We start from the raw sequence: 19,718 nt of genomic DNA, 5'->3' as shown, positions 1-19,718 counted from the left end.
TCTCTCTCTCTCTCTCTCTCTCTCTCTCTCTCACTTTAAAGCTCGATTTCATCCTTCCTAATTCTTCTTATGCAGTAAATAATATTGTATTCTTTAATTATTTTTTTTAATCTGGATTTGTACGTTTATGAAATCCTCTCTCTCTCTCTCTCTCTCTCTCTCTCTCTCTCTCTCTCTCGTTCTTCTCATCCTCCTCTCCTCTCTCCTCCTCTCTCTCTCTCTCTCTCCTTTTCTGTGCGTGCATGCGCAGCGCACGAGATCGCCTTTAAAAGCCATCCAAAATGAACCTTGAATCCGTAAGGTTTAAAAGAAAATAAAAATAAAATAAAAAAAATCTAATCCTGGTCCCTTTCCTTATTCTTGACAAATCTATTGTTATTTCGTTAAATCATACTTTAAATACCAAAGGGAAGGCGGCTCACGAGAGAGAGAGAGAGAGAGAGAGAGAGAGAGAGAGAGAGAGAGAGAGAAATATGGGAGTGGAATGGCGAGAGAGAGAGAGAGAGAAAAATAAATCTAGACTAAGTTAAAGAGACAGAATGATGATGCTTGAAGCAAGAAGGAGGAAGAGAGAGGAAAAGAGAGAGGGAGAGAGAGAGTAGAGAGAGAGCGAGAGAGAGAGGAGAGAGAGAGCGAGAGAGAGTAAATATCGGGAGTGGAATCGGCGATAGAGAGAGAGAGAAAAATTTGAAAGTCGGAACTAAGGGGAAAGAGACAGAAGATGAAAACTAAAGCTTGAGAGAGAAGAAGAGACAGAAAGAAGACCAGACAGAGAGAAAGAGAGAGAGAGAGAGAGAGAGAGAGAGAGATTTAAACGTCAGTCAGCAATCTTTATTGGCTTATTACTTTCGTCCATGCTATTATTATTATTATTATGATTATTATTATTATTATTATTATTATTATTATTATTATTATTATGTTAATCCCTAATTCCCAACCACCCCCTCGGGAACTGGTCAAACCGGAAGTGGGCCTTAGTGAGAAATCCCCCTCCCCCGTCGCCCCTACCCTGAGCTGAGTTGAAAAAGAGTATCGGAGACAGACGTGAAATAGTTTACAAAGAGAATATATAATAATAAATAATAATAATAATAATAATAATTAATAATAATAATAATAATAATCATAATAATAATAAATAATAATAATAATGATAATAATAATAATAAAATAACAAATACCCTCCCCCCCCCTGAGCTGAGCTGAAAAAGAGAGTATCGGAGACAGACGAGAAACAGTTTACAAATAGGAATTGATAATAATAGTAATAAAAGTTCGCGAAATAAAAGCTGGCAAAATTGCAATTACAGTGATAAAATCTACGGTCTTTTTGCTGAAGATTTCTAAACGATGGTGACCTGAGATCATTTTGGAATGATAAAATGTTCATCAACTGGTTAAACAGCTAGACAGCTACTTGGTATTCATTATTATTATTATTATTATTATTATTATTATTATTATTATTATTATTATTATTATTATTATTATTATTTGTATTATTATTATTATTATTATTATTTGTATTATTTATTGTATTATTATTATTATTATTATTATTATTATTATTATTATTATTATTATTACTAAATACATATTCCCATGCCCATACATGAAGGAAAATAATATGGAAATAGCTCCTGTATGTGAGGAAAATAATGTGGGAATAGTGCCTATTTGCGAGGAAAATATGTAAATAATGACTAAATATGAGGAAAATATGGAAATAATGCCTATATTGGAGGAAAATAATGTGGAAATACTGCCTATATTTTGAGGAAAATAATGTGGAAATATTGCCTATATGTGAGGAAAATATTGACGGAATATTGCCTTTATGTGAGGAAAATGAATAAGGAAGTACCTACATGTGAGGAAAATAATATGGAAATATTGCCTATTTGTGAAGAAAATATGTAAACAATGCCTACATGTGAGGAAATAATGTGGGAATATTGCCTATATGTGAGGAAAATAAATAAGGAATTACCTACATGTGAGGAAAATAATATGGAATATTTCCTATTTGTGATAAAAATATGGAAATAATGCCTACATGTGAGGAAAATAATGTGGAAATAGCGCCAATATGTAAGGAAAATAATATGAAAATATTGCCTGTATATGAGGAAAATAATATGGAAATAGCTCCTATATGTGAGGAAAATATTGTGGGAATGTTGCCTATTGTTGAGGAAAATATTGTGGGAATATTGCCTACAAGTGAGGAAAATATTGTGGGAATATTGCCTAAAAGTGAGGAAAATATTGTGGGAATATTGCCTACAAGTGAGGAAAATATTGTGGGAATATTGCCTACAAGTGAGGAAAACATTGTGGGAATATTGCATACAAGCGAAGAAAAATTGTGGGAATATTGCCTGCACGTGAGGAAAATATTGTGGGAATATTGTCTACAAGTGAGGAAGATATTGTGGGAATATTGCCTACAAGTGAGGAAACATTGTGGGAATATTGCCTACAAGTGAGGAAAATATTGTGGGAATGTTGCCTATTGTTGAGAAAAATATTGTGGGAATATTGCCTACAAGTGAGGAAAATATTGTGGGAATATTACCTACAAGTGAGGAAAATATTGTGGGAATATTGCCTACAAGTGAGGAAATATTGTGGGAATATTGCCTACAAGTGAGGAAAATATTGTGGGAATGTTGCCTATTGTTGAGGAAAATATTTTAGGAATATTGCCTACAAGTGAGGAAAATATTGTGGGATATTGCCTACAAGTAAGGAAAATATTGTGGAAATATTGCCTACAAGTGAGGAAAATATTGTGGGAATATTGCCTACAAGCGAGGAAAATATTGTGGGAATATTGCGTCTACAAGCGAGGAAAATATTGTGGGAATATTGCCTACAAGTGAGGAAAATATTGTGGGAGTATTGCCTACAAGTGAAGAAATATTGTGGGAATATTGCCTACAAGTGAAGAAATATTGTGGGAATATTGCCTACAAGTGAGGAAAATATTGTGGGAATGTTGCCTATTGTTGAGGAAAATATTGTGGGAATATTGCCTACAAGTGAGGAAAATATTGTGGGAATATTGTCTACAAGTGAGGAAAATATTGTGGGAATATTGTCTACAAGTGAGGAAATATTGTGGAAATATTGCCTACAAGTGAAGAAAATATTGTGGGAATGTTGCCTATTGTTGAGGAAAATATTGTGGGAATATTGCCTACAAGTGAGGAAAATATTGTGGGAATATTGCCTACAAGTAAGGAAAATATTGTGGGAATATTGCCTACAAGTGAGGAAAATGTTGTGGAAATATTGCCTATAAGTGAGGAAAATATTGTGGGAATATTGCCTACAAGTGAGGAAAATATTGTGGAAATATTGCCTACAAGTGAGGAAAATATTGTGGGAATGTTGCCTATTGTTGAGGAAAATATTGCGGGAATATTGCCTAAAAGTGAGGAAAATATTGCGGGAATATTGCCTACAAGTGGAGGAAAAAACAAATACTTGTGGGAAAAATATTGGCCTACAAGTGGAGGAACAAATTGTGGTGGAAATATTTGGGACACACACACACTATAAGTGAAGGAAAAATTATTGGGAACAATAATTGGCCTACAAGTGAGGAAAATATTGTGGGAATATTGCCTACGAACGTGAGGAAAATGTTTGTTTGGAGGAAATATTGCCTATTAAGTGAGAGGGAAATTATTGTGAAAGAATATTGCCTTACAAGAGAAGAACAAAATATTAATGGAAAATATTGCTTACAAAGTGATGAAAAATATCGTGGGAATATTGCCATACAAGTGAGGAAAATATTTTGGAAATAAAATATTGGCCTACAAGTGAGGAAAATATCGTGGGAATATTGTATACAAGTGAGGAAAATATTGTGGAAATATTGCCTACAAATGAGGAAAATATTGTGGAAATATTGCCTACAAGTGAGGAAAATATTGTGGGAATATTGCCTACAAGTGAGAAAAATATTGTGGGAACATTGTCTACAAGTGAGGAAAATGATGCGGAAATATTGCCTATAAGTGGAGGGAAAATATTGTCAGGAAATATTGGCCTAAAGTGGGAGAAAATAATGAGGGAATATTGCCTACAAGTGAGGAAAAAATATCGTTGGGAATATTGGCCATACAGTTGGAGAAAATAAATTCCTGGGGATTGCTAAAAGTGAGAAAAATATCGTGGGAATATTGCCTCAAGTGAGGAAAAATATTTGGGAAATATTGGCTACAGTGAGGAAAATATTGTGGAAATATTGGGGGGGGGGGGGGCCTACAAGTGGAAAAGGGAAAATATTGTAAAATATGCATAATAAGTATGGAAAAAGGGAAAATATTGTGGGACTTGCCCTACAGTGGAGAAAATATTGTGGGAAATTTAAAAATTGCCTACAAGTGAAAAGAGGAAAAATATGTTGGTAAAGGGATTCCTACAAGTGATGAAAATGTTGTGGAAAATTCCTAAAATAAGTTGAGGGGGAAAATATTGGGAAATATTGCCTACAAGTGACGGAAAATAAAATGTTTGAATATTGGGACTAACAAGTGGAGGAAAATATTGTAGGAATATTGCCTAAAAGTGAGGAACAATATTGTGGGATTAAGTGCTACCAATGAGGAAAATGTTTGGAAATAAAATTGCCTTACCCCCAAAGTCGAGAAAATGTTGTGGAAATATGCCTACAAAGTCGGAAAATATTGTGGGAATAATTGCCTCAATTGATGGAAAATATTGTTTGGAAATATTAGCCTAACAAGTGAGGAAAAATAAATTGTGGGAACATTGCCTTACAAGTGAGGGAAAATGTTGCCGGAATATAGCCTTTACAAGTTGAGGAAAATATTGTTTGGGGAATAAATTTGCCTTACAAGTTAGGAAAACATGGTGGGAAAAATGTTGCCTATGTTGAGGAAAAAATTGGGGAATATTGTCTAACAAACGTGAGAAAAACTTGTGGAAAATATTGGTCTACAATGGGATGAAAATATTGTTGGGAATATGCCTACAAGTAAGGAAAAATATTGTAGGAATATTGACTACAAGTGAGGGGAAAATGTTGTATAAATATTACATACAAGTAAGGAAAATGTTGTACGGGGAATGTTTTGCCTAACAAGTGAGGAAAAATATTGGGGGAGGGAATATTGCCTCACAAGTGAGAAAAATCGTGGGAATATTGCCTACAAGTGATGAAAAATAATTGTGGGAATATTGTCCTATTGATTGAGGAACAAAATATTGTTGGAAAAAATATTGCCTACAAGTGAGGAAAATATTGTGGGGAACTATTTGCCTACAAAAGTTAAGGAAAAATATTGTTGGAACGATTGCCTACAAAGTGAGGAAAAATGTTTGTATAAATAAAAATTAACCTACAAAGTGAGGCAAAATATGGTGGAAATATTCGCCTACAAGTGAGGGAAAATATTGTGGAAATATGCCTACAAGTGAGTAAAAAGATTGTGGGGAATATTTGCCTACAAGTGGAGGGCAAAATATTGTTTTTGAAATCAAAATTGCCTACAACGTGAGGGAAAAAATATTGAGGGAACATTGCCTACAAGGTGAGGAAAAATGGTTGCTGAAATATTGCCTACAAGTGAGGAAAAATATTGTAGGGAAACCATTGTCTACGAGTGAGGGAAAAATGTTGCGGAAATATTGCCTTACAAGTGAGGCGAAAATATTGTTGGGGAAATATTGCCCAAACAAAGTGAGGAAATAAAATTTGTGGGAATATTGGCCGACAAGTAAAGTGGAAAATATTGTTGGAATATTGATCTACAAAATGAGAAAAATATTCGTAGGGAAATTGTCTACAAAGTTGGAGGAAAAGATTGGTAGGAATATAGCTTACAAGTGGAGGGGAAAAATATTGTGGAAATATTGCCTACAAGGTGGAGGAAAAAATATTGCGGGAACTATTGTCTACAAGTTGAGAAAAATATTGTTTGGGAAGTATTGTTACGAGTGAGGAAAATAAAATTAATGGGGAAGATTGTCTACAAGTGAGGAGAAAATATTGTTAGGGAAACAAATTGTCTACAAGTGGAGGAAAATATTGGTGGGGAATATTGTCTGCAAGTGAGAAAAATATGTTGGGAACATTGTCTATCACAAGTGAGGACAAAATACGTTGGAATATTGCCTTCAAAAAATGAGGCAAAAATGTTGCTGCGGAAAAAATATTTGCCTACAAGTGAGGAAAATTAATTGTGGGAATGCATTGCTACAAGTGAGGAAAAATATGTTCGTGGGAAATAGGTCCTAGAAGTGAGAAAAATATTGTGGGAATTATTGTCTACAAGTGGAGAAAAATAAAAAAATTGGTCGGGAAACTATTCGTCTGTACAAGTGAGGAAAATAGTTGTGGGAACATTGAGTCTACCAAGTGAGGAAAATGTTTGCAGAAATATTGCCTACAAAGCGAGGAAAATATTTGTGGGGAATATTGCCTATGAGTGAGGAAAATATTGTGGACAAATATTAGCCTACACGTTTCCAACCCAAAATATTGTGGGAATATTGTCTACAAGTGAGAAAAATATTGTGGGAATATTGTCTTACAAGTGAGGGGAAAATATTGTGGAAAAATATCGCCTACAAGTGAGGACAAAATGTTTTATAAATATTGCCTACAAGTAAGGGAAAAATTATTGGGAATGGGAATGGCTACAAGGTTGAGGAGAATATTGAGGGAATATTGCCTAACAAGCGAGGAAAAATAGTGGGAATATTGCCTAACAACGTGAGGAAAATAGTTGTGGGAATGTTGCCTAAAAAGTGAGGCAAAATATTGTGGGAATAGTTGCCTACACAAGTGAGGAAAAAATTGTGGGAATACTTGGCTACAAAGGTAAGGAAAATATTTGTTGGGGAATATTGCCCTACAAGTGAGGAAAATATTGTGGAAATAAATATCGCCTACCAAACTGAGGAAAATATTGGCGGGAATATTTGGCCTACAATGTGAGGAAAAATATTGTGGAAAAACTTACCTGACAAGTGAGGAAAAATTAATTGGGAAAATAAAATTGCCTACAAATCTTAGGGAAAATATTGGTGGGAACATGCCTCCAAAGTTGAGGAAAATTTTGTTTTGGGAAATATCTTGCCTACAAAGTGACGGAAAATATTGTCGGAATATTGCCTATAAGTGAGGGAAAACAATTGTGGAAAAATATTGCCCTACAAGGGAGGAAAATAGTTGTAGGGAATTAGTGCCTACAAGTGCACGGGGAAAATATTGTGGGAATATGGAACTACAAGTGGAAAAAAATATTAGTGGGAATAATTGCCATAAGGTGAGGGAAAAAAATATATTATGGGAATATTGCCTACAAGTGAGGAAAAATATTAGTTGAGGGAAATATCTTGCCTTAAAACAAGTGGATGAAAAAATATGTCTTGGAATATTGCCTACAAGTGAGGAAATATTATTGGAATTGGAAATTTGCCTACAAATTTCAGGCAAAATATTGTGGAATACGGGCAATATGCTAAAGTAGAGGAAAATAGTTGGCGGGAATACTTGACCTACAAGTGGGAGGAAAAATATCTAGTGTAAATATTACCTACAAGTGAGGAAAATGTTAACAGAGTGGAAACCAATTGCCTATAACGTGAGGAAAATATTGTGGGAATAAATTGACTACAAGTGACGAAAATATTTTTATTTGAAGATTGCCTCACAAGTGAGGAAAATTTTGTCGGGAATATTGATAAAGCCTAAAAACGGGCAGGACTAAATAGTTGTGCGGGATTATTGCCTACAAGTTGAGGAAAATGTTTTGGGAAATATTCGCCTACAAGTGATGAAAATGTTTTGAAAAAAATATTGATACCAAGTTACGGAAAAATACTGTGGGAATCATTGCCTACGAAGTGATGCAACAAATATTGTGGAAATATCGCCTACAAGTGAGGAAAATATTGTGGAACATTGCCCTACAGTTGAGGAAAATGTTGCGGGAAATATAGCCTCACAAGTGAGGAAAATATTGTTTTGAATTAAATTGGCTACAAGTTAGAAAAACAAAATTATTTGGGAATGTGCCTATTGTTGGAGGAAAATATTGTGGGAATAAATTGTCTACAAGTGATAGAAAAAATATTGTGGAATATTCGTCATACAATGATGAAAAAAAAAAATATTGTCGGGAATATTGCACCTACAAGATAATTGGAAAATATTGTAGGAATAAATTGCCCTACAAGTGAGGAAAATGTTGTATAAATTTATTATCCTACCAAGTAAGGAAAAATATTGTGGGAATGTTGCCTACAAGTGAGGAAAATATTGAGGGAATATTGCCGAACAAGTGCAGAAAAATAAAAAAGTGGGAATAATCATGGCCTACAAAGTGATGGCAAAAATATCTGTTGCACGGGGATAATTTGCCTATTGGTTGAGGAAAAGCAATTATGCGGGAAATATTTAGCCTACAAGATGAGGAAAATAAAAATTGTGGGAATATGCCTACAAGTAAGGAAAATATTGATTGGAATATTGCCCTACAAGTGAGGAAAAATTTTCGTATAACTAAAATTACCTACAAAGTGAGGAAAAATTATTGTCGGAAATATTGCCTACAAGTGAGGAAAATATTGTGGAAATATTGCCTAAAAGCAATGAGTAAAAATATTGCTTCGGGAATATTGCCTACAAGTTGAGACAAAATATTGTTCGAAATATTGCCATACAAAGAGAGGGAAATATTGAGGGAAAAACATTGCCTACAGGTGAGGAAAATGTTTGCCTGAAAATATTGCCCTACAAGTGAGGAAAATATTGTGGGAACATGTCTACGAGTGAGGAATATGTTGCGGAAGAAATATTGCCTACAAGTGAGGGAAAATATTGTGGGAAAATAAAATTGCCATAACAAGTGAGGAAAAATATTTGTTGGAATATTGCCTACAAGTAAGGCAAAATATTGTTGGAATATTGTCTACAAATGAGGAAAAAATATTGTGAGAAGGGAATATGTCTACAAGTGGGAAGGAAAATATTTGCAGGAATATAGCCTACAAGTGAGGCAAATATTGTGGAAAATTTGCCTACATAAGGTGAGGAAAAATCATTGTGGGAATATTGTCTACAACGTGAGAACCAAATATTGTGGGAATATTTGTCTACGAGTGAGGAAAAATATTATGGGAATATTGTCTACAAGTGAGGAAAATATTGTGGGATAACATTGGTCTACAAAAGTGCAGGGAAATAAAAATTGTGGGAATATTGGTCTTGCAAGTGAGAAAAATATTGTGGGAATAAATTGTTCTACAATGTGAGGGAAAATAGTTGTTGGAATATTGCCTAAAAATGAGGAAATGTTGCGGTAAAGATTCGCCTACAAGTGAGGAAAACAAAATTTGTGGGGGAATGTTTCTTGCCTACCAAACGTTGAGAAAATATGTTGTGGGAATATTAGTCTAGGAAGTGAGAAAAAATAAAAATTGGGGGAAATTTGTCTTTTTTTTTACAAGTGAGAAAAATATTGTTTCCTGGGAATAGTTGTCTACAAGCTGAGAAAAAGAAAAATTGTGGGAAACATTGTCTACAAGTGAAGGGAAAAATATTTGCCGAAAATTTGCCTACAAGTGAGGAAAATATTGTGGGAACATTTCTTACGAAGTGAGGAAATAAATTGTGGAAAATATTGCCTACAAGTAAGGAAATAAATTGTGGGCAATTATTGTCCTACAAGTGAGAAAATATTGTGGGAAAATATGGTGTCACAAGTGAGGAAAATAGGTGGAAATATGCCTTACAAGTGAATGGAAAATGGTTTAAATAAAAAAAAAAAAAAAAAAAAAATTGCCACCAAGTAGGAAAATAGTGTGGGAATGTTGCCTCAAGTGACAAGAAATTGACGGGAAAATATTGCCTACAGCGAGGAAATAAGTGGGCCTATTTGCCTACAAGTGAGGAAAAAATATTGGGGAATTAGAAGGAATATTGTCCTAAACAAGTGAGGAAAAATATTGTGGGAAATATTGCCTACAAGTGAGGGAAAAAATTGTTTAGGGAATATTGCCTACAAAGTAAGGAAAATATTGTGGGAATATTGCCTACAAAGTGAGGAAAATATTGCGGAAATATCGCCTAACAACTTGAGGCAAAATTGTGGGAATATTGCTACAAGCGAGGAAAAATTTAGTGGAAAATATTGCCTACAAGTGGAGGAAAATATTGCTGGGAAATGTATTGCCTTAAAACAATTGAAGGAAAAATATTGTGGGAATATTGCCATACAAGTGAGGAAAAAATTATGTGGGAAATATTGCCTACAAGGTAGGAAAAATATTGTTGGGGAATATTGCCTATAAGGAGGAAGATAGTCAAATTGCCTAAAGGAGGAAAATAGTTGGGAAAATATTGCCTACAATGTGAGGAAAATATTGCGGGAATATCAACCTACAGGAAAATGGAAAAAAATTGTGGGAATATTGCCTACAAGTGAGGAAAATATTGTTGGAAATATTGCCTACCAAGGGAGGAAAAATATTGTGGGAATATTCCTAACAGTGAGGAAAAATATTGTTGGGAATATTGCCTAAAGTAGGAAAATATTGTGGAATATTGCTACAATTGAGGAAAATATTGTTTTTTTATTGCGGAATATTGCCTACAAGTGAGGAAAATATTGTGGAAATATTGCCTACAAGTGAGGAAAATATGAGGAAAATATTGCCTTACAAGTTAAGGAAAATAATTGAGGGGAACATTGCCTACAAGTGAGGAAAATAATGTGGGAATATTACCGACAACGTGAGGAAAACATTGTGGGAATATTGCCTAACAAAGGTATGGAAAAAAAATTAATTGGTTGGGTAACTATTGCCTACAAGTGAGGGAAAAGTGGTGAAATAATTTGCCTTAACAAGTGAGGGAACAATAATGTGGGATATGCCTACAACGTAAGGAAAAATAAAAAATGTTAGGAGATTGGCCTACAAGGAGGAAAATATTGTGGGAAATAATTGCCTACAATATTGCCTACAAGTGAGGAAAACACTTATTGGGGAATATGCCTACCAAGTGAGGACAATGTTTGGAAATATTGGCCTACAAAACGTGAGGAAAAATTGTTTGGGAACTAATTGCCTACCAAGTGAAGGCAAAAAATATTGTTGTTGAATATTGCCTAACAAGTGAAGGAAAAATATTGTTGAAAATTGCCGACAAGGAGGAAAATATTGTTGGGAACAGCCCTTACAAGTGAGGAAAATCTGTGGAAAATATGTTACAAGTGAGGAAAAATATTGTGGGAACATGACTAACAAGTAGGAAAAGTGCGGAAAATATTGCCTTACAAAGTGAGGAAAATATGAAGAAATATTGCCTACAAAGTGAGGAAAATATTGTTGGGGATAATGGCCTACACGTAAGAAATTAATGTGCCTAAACAAGTGCCTAACAAAAAATTGAGGGAAATATTGTTCGGAAATATTGCCTACAAGTGAAGGAAAATATTGAGGGAATTATTGGGAACTACAAGTTGACCGAAAACAATTGTTGGAATATTGCCGAAAACAAGTTTGGAGGAAAAATTGTGGGGAATATGCCTACAAGTATGGAAAATATGGTTGGAATCATGCCTACAAGTGAGGGGAAAATAGCTGGTGTATGCCATAAGTGAGGAAAATATTGTGGGAATATTGCCTACAAGTGAAGGAAAATATTGTTGGGAATTATTGCTACCAAGTGAAGGAAAATATTGTTGGGGAATATTGCCTACAATGTGAGGAAAATATTGTTAGGGAATATTGCCTACAAAGTGAGGAAAATGTTTGGAAATATTCCTACAAGTGAGGACAAAATATTGTGGAAATATTGCCTACAAGTGAGGAAAAATAAGCAATGTTTTGGAAATGAATATGCCTACAAGTGAGGAAAATAAAATTGTTTTGGAAATATTGCCTACAAGTGAGGAAAAATATGTGGGAACATTGCCTTAAAACAAGTGAGGAAAATATCGCGGGAAAATATTGCTACAAGTGAGGGAAAATATTGTGGGAACATTGGTCCTTACAAGTGAGGAAAAAATATTCGAGGAAATATTGCCTACAAGTGAGGAAAATATTGTTGGAATATTGCCGGAACAAGTTGCAGGAAAATCTTTGGAAACAATTGGCCTAACAAAATTGCTTGAAAAAGGAAAGGAAATTTGCCTACAAAGTGAGGAAAAATATTGTGGAAATGAATATTGCCTACAAGTGGAGGAAATATGGGAAATAAAAATAAATTACAAGTGAGGAAAATAATTTTGGGAACATTGCTTACAAAGTGAAGGAAAATATTCGCGGAAACTAGTTGCCCTACAAGTTGAGGAAAATATTGTAGGAAACATTGTCCTACAAGTGAAGGAAAATAATTTGAGGGAAAAAATATTGTCCTACAAGTGAGGAAAAATATTGTGGGAATACGACGACAAGTGAGGAAAATATTGTTGCGGGGAATATTGCCTACGAAGTGGATGGAAAATATTGGTTGGAAATATCTGCCCCTACAAGTAAGGAAAAACTATTGTGGGAATATGTATACAAGTGAGAAAAATATTGGTGGGAATATTGTCCGATAAAGTGAGGTAAAAATATTTCGTAGGGAAATATTGGCCTACAAGTGAAGGAAAATCTTTTATAAATAATGCATTACAAGTTTAAGGAAATACATGGAATGTTGCCTACAAGTGAGAAACATATTGAGGGAATATTGCCTACAAGCGAGGGAAATAGTGGGAATAGTGCCTACCAAGGAGGAAAATATGTCAAGTTGCCTTAAAATGAGGAAAACAATTGTGGAAATAAATTGCCTAAAGTGAGGCAAAATATTTTGAGGAAATATTTGCCTACAAGTTAGGGAGGAATAAAATTGTTTGGAAATTGGCCTACAAGTGAGGAAATATTGGGAAATATCGCCTAAACGTGCAGGAAAATATTGCTTGTGGGAATATTGCCTACAAGTGAGGAAAATATTGTTGGAAATATTGACTACAAGTGAGGAAAATATTGTGGAAACATTGCTAACAAAGTGAGGGGAAAATATTCGCGGAATAAAATTGCCTACAAGTGAGGAAAACTTTGTGGAAATTATGGGCTAACAAGTTGACCAAAGCAAGTGTTGGAAATTGGGGCCTAAAATAAGGTTGGGAAAAATATTGTGGAAATAGTGGCCTTACAAGTGAGGCACAAATATTGTGGGAATATTGCCTAAATGTTGAGGAACAAAACTATTTGGGAAATATTACCTACAATTGGTGGCCAAAGAAAAATTTGGAATTCGGGGGATATTGCCTACAAATGTGAGGAAAATATTGTTGGGAATACTTGTCTACAACGTGAAGGAAACAAAATATTTGTAGGGAAATATTAACATACAAGTTGAGGAAAAAATAATTTTGGGAACAAAATGCTTACAAGTGAGGAAAATATTTTGGAAAATATTGCCTACAATTGAGGAAAATATTGTCAATATTGCCATAACAAGTGAGGAAAATATTGTGGGAACAAATATTACTACAAGTGAGGAAAATAGGAGGAAATATTGCCTCCAAGAGGTAAAATATTGAGGGATATGCCTACAAGTGAGGAAAAAGTAGTTGTAGGGAATTATTGCCGACAAGTGAGGGAAAACATTGGGCGGGGAATATTGCCTACAAGTATGGAAATATGGAGGAACATTGGCCTAAGTTGAGGGAAATTTTTTTTAGTGGAGTCATATTGGCCTCCCACAAGTGAAGGAAAATATTGTGGGGAATATTGTCATACAAAGTAATGAAAATATTGTTGGAAAAAAATATGGCCTTAACAAAGTGAGGGAAAAAAAAAAAAAATATTGGGAATATTGCCTACAAGTGAGGACAAAATATTGTAGGCAAATATTGGCCTACAAGTGAGGGAAAATCAATTTTATTTTGGAAATTATTGCCTACAAAGTGAGGAAAATGTTTTGGAAAATATTGCCTTCCAAGTGAGGGAAAATTTCTGAATATGGCCTACAAGTGAGGAAAATATTGTGGAAAATATTGCTACAAGTGAGAAAATAATTGGGAAACAATTGCTTACAATGCGAGGAAAATATTCGGCGGAAATATTGCCTACAAGTCGGAGGAAAATAAATTGTGGCACATTGGTCTTACAAGGGTAAGGAAAATGTTTCCGGAACTTGCCTACAAAGTTGAGGAAAATTATTGTGGAATATTGTCCTAACAAGTGAGGACAAATATTGTGGGCAAAATAATGCCTTACAAGTAAGGAAAATATTCTGGAAACATTGCCTACAATGAAGGAAAATTATGGAGGAAACTATTGCCTACAAGGGTAAGGAAAATAATTGAGGAAATTTGCTACAAAGTGAGGAAAATATTGTTGGAATCATCGCCCCGACAACTGAGGAAACTATTGTGGGAATATCGGCCTACAATGTTGATGGAAAAATATTGTTGGGAAATATTGCCCTACAAGTTGCAGGTCCAAAATAGTTTGGGTGGCTAAACTTTGCCTACAAATGAGGAAAATATTAGTTGGGAATAATTGCCTACAAGTGAAGGAAAAAATTTTGTTGGAAATATTGGCTTAACAAGTGAAGAAAAATATTTGGGAAAAATATTGCCTTACAAGTGAGGAAAATATGGTGGGAATTTGCCTACAAGTGAGCGAAAATATTGTGGGAAATATTGGCCTACAAGGAGGGAAAAAGTTTGGAATATTTCCTACAAGTGAAAAGTAAAAATTGTTGGTGGAAATATTGCTACCAAGTGAGAAAATTATTGGGTGAACATTGCCTACAAGTGAGGAAAATATTGTTGGGAAATAATTGACCTACATGGAAAAAAATTGTGGACATTGTTAAAACAAGTTTTTGAGGGGAAAATAGCGGCGGGAAACTGCCTACAAGTGAGGAAAATATTGTGGGACATTGGTCTACAAGTGAGGAAAAGTTGCGGAAATATTGCCACAAGCGGCAAGGAAACCAATATTGTGGGAATATTGCTACAAAGTTGAGAAAATGGTTTTGGAAAATATGCCTTACAAGTTGAGAAAAATGTTTTGGAAAATATTGCCCTACCAAGTGGAGGAAATATTGTGGAATATTAAAACTTAAAGCCTGAGGAAAATAATTTGGGAAACAGAAAGCCTTACAAGTGAGGAAAATTCAATCGCGGAAATTGCCTACAAGTGAGGAAAAAATATTGTGGGAACATTGGTCTACAAAGTGAGGAAAATGTTGCGGAAATATTGGCTACAAGTGAGAAAAATAATTGTGAAATTGTCTACAAGTTGAGGAATATTGTGGGAAATATTGCCTACAAGTAGGAAAATAATTGTGGGACTAAGTGCCTAAAAATAAGTGAGGGAAAATATTGTTGGACCTTATTGGTTACAAGTTGAGGAAAAATATTGAGGAAATATTCGTCCGACAAGTCGAGGAAAAACATTGTGGGAATATTGACCTACAAGTGAGGAAAATGGTGGGAAAATATTGCCTACAAGGTTGGAACGAAACTTTGCCGGAAAATAAAATGCCTAAAGGAGGGAAAATAGTGGTGGGAATATTTGGCCATTACAAGTGAGGGAAAATATTGTGGGAAAATATTGTCACAAGGAGAACAATATGTGGGAATATTGCCTACAAGTGAGGAAATGATTTGGGAAATATTGTCTAAAAGTGAGGAAAATTGTTGCGGAAATAAGTTGCCTACAAGTGAGGAAAAGAAATTATTGGGGAAAATATTGCCTACAAGTGGAGGCAAAATATTATTGGAAATTATTGCCTACAAAGTGAGGAAAAAATTGTGTGGAACAATTGACTTTTACAAAGGAGGAAAATATTGTTGAAATATTGCCGAACAAGTGAGGAAAAAATTTGTTTTGGGAAACAGGCCTTACAAGTGGAAGGAAAATATTCGCGGAAATTATTGCCTAAAAGTGGGAAAATAAATAGTGCGAACATGGTCTAAAAGTGAGGAAAATTGTTGCGGAAAATATTTGACCTACAAGTGAGGACAAAATATTGTTGGGAAATGGCCTAACAAGTTGAGAAAAATGTTTGAAAATTATTGCTAACAAGTGAGGAAAATACGTTTTGGAAAATAAAAATTGCCTACAAGTGAGGAAAACTATTGTGGAACAAATGGAAATTAATTCCTACAAGTGAGGAAAATATGGGAAACATTGCTTAAAAGTGAGGAAAATATTGTGATATTGCCTACAAGGAAGGAAAATATTGTGGGAAACATTGCTACAATGAGGAAAAGCCTAATGTTGTGGAATATTGTCTACAAGTGAGGAAAATATTTGTGGGAATATTTTTTGCCTACAGTGAGGGGAAAAAAATAGGGGAAAGTTAATAATGTGTGGGAATATGCCACAAGTGCCGGAAAAAATATTTTTGGGAATATTGCCTTAAAGTGAGGAAAATATGTGGGAATATTGTCTACAAGTGAGTAAAAAATATTGTGGGGAATGTCGTCTACAAGTGAGAAAATATAAAAGTGAGGAATATTTGACTACAGTGAAAAAAAGGAAAAATAGTGGGAGGAATATTGCTACAAGTGATTGGAAAATTTTGCGAAATCATTGCCCTACAAGTGAGGAAAATAAAATTTGTGGGAATATTGCCTACAAGTGAGGAAAATATTGTGGGAATATTGTCTACAAGTGAGAAAAATATTGTGGGAATATTGTCTACAAGTGAGGAAAATATGTGGGAATATTGTCTACAAGTGAGGAAAATGTTGCGGAAATATTGCCTACAAGTGAGGAAAATATTATGGAAATATTGCCTACAAGTGAGGAAAATATTATGGAAATATTGCCTACAAGTGAGGAAAATATTTGGTGGGATGAAGTGAGGAAAAATATTGTGGGAATATTCCCTACAAGTAAGGAAAATATATGTGGAATGTTGCTACAAAAGTGAGGAAAAATATTGTGGGAATATTGTCTACTAAGTGAGGAAAATATTGTGGGAATATTGGCTACAAGTGAGGAAAAAATGTTCGAAAATGAAGTGGGAATATTGCCTACAAGTGGAAAAGGGAGGAAAAATATTGTGGAAAAAAAAATACATTTGCTAAAAAAAGGGAACCACAAGTGAGGTTGTTTGGTTGAAAAATATTTGGAACCATTGCTTACAAGTGAGGAAAATGTCGCGGAAATATTGCCTACAAGTGAGGAAAATATTGTGGGAACATTGTCTACAAGTGAGGAAAATGTTGCGGAAATATTGTCTACAAGTGAGAAAAATATTGTGGGAATATTGTCTACAAGTGAGGAAAATATTGTGGGAATATTGCCTACAAGTGATTGGGGAAAAAATATTGTGGAATATTGACAACAAAGACAAGTGAGGAAAATATTGTGGGAATATGTCTACAAGTGAGATACTTAAAAAATATTGTGGGAAATGTTTTGTCTACAAGTGAGAAAAGTATGGTGGGAGGGATATTGTCTACAAGTGAGGAAATAGTGGAATAATTGCCGACAAGTGAGAAAATGAAAAGTTGCGAACGGGAAATATTTGCTACAGTGGAGGGAAAAATATTGAAAATGGGAATATTGCCTACAAGTGAGGAAAATATTGTGGGAATATTGTCTACAAGTGAGAAAAATATTGTGGGAATATTGTCTACAAGTGAGGAAAATATTGTGGGAACACTGTCTACAAGTGAGGAAAATGTTGCGGAAATATTGCCTACAAGTGAGGAAAATATTATGGAAATATTGCCTACAAGTGAGGAAAATATTATGGGAATATTTCCTACAAGTAAGTAGGAAAATATTGTGAGGGAATATGTCTACAAGTGAGGAAAATTGGTTGTGAGAATATTGTCCTACAAGTGAGGAAAATATTTGTGGGGGAATATTGCCTACAAGTGAGGAAAATTGTTTTGTGGGGAGGGGAATATTTGTGCCTATAAGTGGAAAAGGGACCTGAGGAAAATGTTGTACTAATATTGCCTACAAGTAAGGAAAATATTGTGGGAATGTTACCTACAAGTGAGGAAAATATTGAGGGAATATTGCCTACAAGTGAGGAAAATAGTGGGAATATTGCCTACAAGTGATGAAAATATTGTGGGAATATTGCCTACAAGTAAGGAAAATATTGTGGAAATATTGCCTACAAGTGAGGAAAATATTTTGGGAATATTGCCTACAAGTAAGGAAAATATTGTGGGAATATTGTCTACAATTAAGGAAAATATTGTGGGAATATTGTCTACAAGTGAGGAAAATATTGTGGAAATATTGCCTACAAGTGAGGAAAATGTTGTATAAATATTGTCTACAAGTAAGGAAAATATTGTGGGAATGTTGCCTACAAGTGAGGAAAATATTGAGGGAATATTGCCTACAAGCGAGGAAAATAGTGGGAATATTGCCTACAAGTTAGGAAAATATTGTGGGAATGTTTCCTAAAAGTGAGGAAAATATTGTGGAAATATTGCCTACAAGTGAAGAAAATATTGTGGGAATATTCCCTACAAGTAAGGAAAATATGTTGGAAATATGCCTTACAAGTTGAGGAAATAATGGTGGAAAATTGCCTTACAAACTGAGGAAACTATTGTGGAAATAGCCCTACAAGTAAGGAAAATATGGTGGAATATTGCTACAAAGGAAGAAAAGATTGTGGAAATATGGCATACAATGAGGAAAATATGGTGAATATTGCCTACAGTAAGGAAAATATGTGAGCAATATGCCTACAAGTGAGGAAAATATTGTGGAACTATGCTGCAAGTAAGGAAAATATTGTTGATATGCCTACAGTGGGAAAAATATAGTGGAAAATATTGCCTACAAGTGAGGAAAATATTGTTGGAATATTGCCTACAAGTGAGGAAAATATTGTGGAAATATTGCCTACAAGTGAGGAAAATATTGTGGGAATATTGCCTACAAGTAAGGAAAATATTGTGGAAATATTGCCTACAAGTGAGGAAAATATTGTGGAAATATTGCCTACAAGTAAGGAAAATATTGTTGGAATATTGCCTACAAGTGAGGAAAATATAGTGGAAATATTGCCTACAAGTGAGGAAAATATTGTTGGAATATTGCCTATAAATTAGGAAAATATTGTGGAATTATTGCCTACAAGTGAGGAAAATATTGTGGAAATATTTCCTACAAGTAAGGAAAATATTGTGGGAATATTGCCTACAAGTGAGGAAAATATTGTGGGAATATTGCCTACAAGTAAGGAAAATATTGTGGGAATATTGCCTACAAGTGAGGAAAATATTGTGGGAATATTGCCTACAAGTGAGGAAAATATTTTGTGAATATTGCCTAAAAGTGAGGAAAATATTGTGGGAATATTGTCTACAAGTAAGGAAAATATTGTGGGAATTTTGCCTACAAGTGAGGAAAATATTGTGGGAATATTGCCTACAAGTAAGGAAAATATTGTGGAAACATTGCCTACAAGTAAGGAAAATATTGTGGAAATATTGCCTACAAGTGAGGAAAATATTGTGGAACAATAATTTGCCGCACAAGTTAAGGAAAATATTGTGGAAATAAATTGATTGGGGACACACCCCTACAAAGTTAAAAGGAAAATATTGTGGAAATATTGCATACCAAGTAAGGAAAAATATTTGGTTGGAAATATTGCCTACAAGTAAAAGAAAATATTTGTTGCAAATGATTGCCTACAAGTTAAGGAGAATATTTTGGGTGGGCAATATTGC

Source organism: Macrobrachium nipponense, chromosome 45 (assembly GCF_015104395.2).
Source record: "Macrobrachium nipponense isolate FS-2020 chromosome 45, ASM1510439v2, whole genome shotgun sequence".
NCBI lineage: Eukaryota > Metazoa > Arthropoda > Malacostraca > Decapoda > Palaemonidae > Macrobrachium > Macrobrachium nipponense.
This window is presented reverse-complemented; position numbering follows the sequence as displayed.